The 1001-nt window shown below is 45.3% G+C and overlaps 1 non-coding gene across 1 annotated transcript; it reads left to right on the top strand.

Annotated features, from left to right (window-relative positions):
* Nucleotides 1-446: 446 nt before the first annotated feature.
* TRNAA-GGC lies at nucleotides 447-518 on the top strand. Its single transcript has one exon. It is a non-coding gene; the product is annotated as a tRNA-Ala (tRNA).
* The last annotated feature ends 483 nt before the right edge of the window (nucleotides 519-1001 follow it).

Genomic DNA, 1001 nt, shown 5'->3' with positions numbered 1-1001 from the left:
TATTTAAATATTTGTTGTTCAGTTGCTAAGTGGTGTCTTTACTCTTTGCAACCTCATGGACTGTAGCACACCAGGCTTCTCTGTCCTCCAGTATCTCCCGGAGTTTGCTCAAGTTCATGTTCATTGAGTTGGTGATGCTATCTAACAATCTCATCCTCTGCTGACCCCTTCTCATTTTGCCTTCAATCTTCCCCAGCATCAGGGTCTTTTCCAGTGAGGCAGCTCTTCACTTCAGGTAGCCAAAGTACTGGAGCTTCAGCTTCAGCATTAGTCCTTCCAAATATTCTGTCCTGAATCAGTCTGGAATATTCAGGGTTGATTTTCCTTTAGGATTAACTGATTTGATCTCCTTGCAGTCTAAGGGACTCTCAAGAGTCTTCTCCAACCCCATGATTCAAAAGCATCAATTCTTTAGTGCTTAGCCTCCTTTATGATCAACTCTGCCTGGGGGTATGGCTCAGTGGTAGAATGCCTGCGTGGCATGCATGAGACCCTGGGTTCAATCCCCAGTACCCCCATATTCATATTTTGGGCCTCCCTGGTGGCTCAGGTGGTAAAGAATCTGCCTACAATGCAGGAGACCTGGGTTTGCTCCCTGGATTGGGAAGATCCCCTGGAGAAGGGAATGGCAACCCACTCCAGTATTATTGCCTGGAGAATTCCATGGGCAGAGGATCCTGGCAGGCTACTTTGTCCATGGGGTTGCAAGCAGTCGGACATGACTGAGCAACTAAGCACAAGCACTCACATCTGAACGTGAATACTGGAAAAGCCATAGTTTTGCCAGCAAAGGTCTGTATAGTCAAAGTGATGTCTCTGCTTTTTAATACTCTGTCTGGCTTGTTATAACTTTCCTTCCAAGGAACAAGCATCTTTTAATTTCATGTCTACAGTCACTGTACACAGTGATTTTGGAGCCTAAGAAAATAAAATCTGTCACTTCTTCCACATTTTCCCCTTCAATTGCCATGAAGTGAAGGGACCAGATGCCATGATGTTAG

This window comes from Oryx dammah, unplaced genomic scaffold (assembly GCF_014754425.2).
Source record: "Oryx dammah isolate SB20612 unplaced genomic scaffold, SCBI_Odam_1.1 HiC_scaffold_20, whole genome shotgun sequence".
NCBI classification, from domain to species: domain Eukaryota; kingdom Metazoa; phylum Chordata; class Mammalia; order Artiodactyla; family Bovidae; genus Oryx; species Oryx dammah.
The sequence above is the reverse complement of the archived record's forward strand: the minus strand, read 5'-3'. Positions and strand labels throughout refer to the sequence as shown.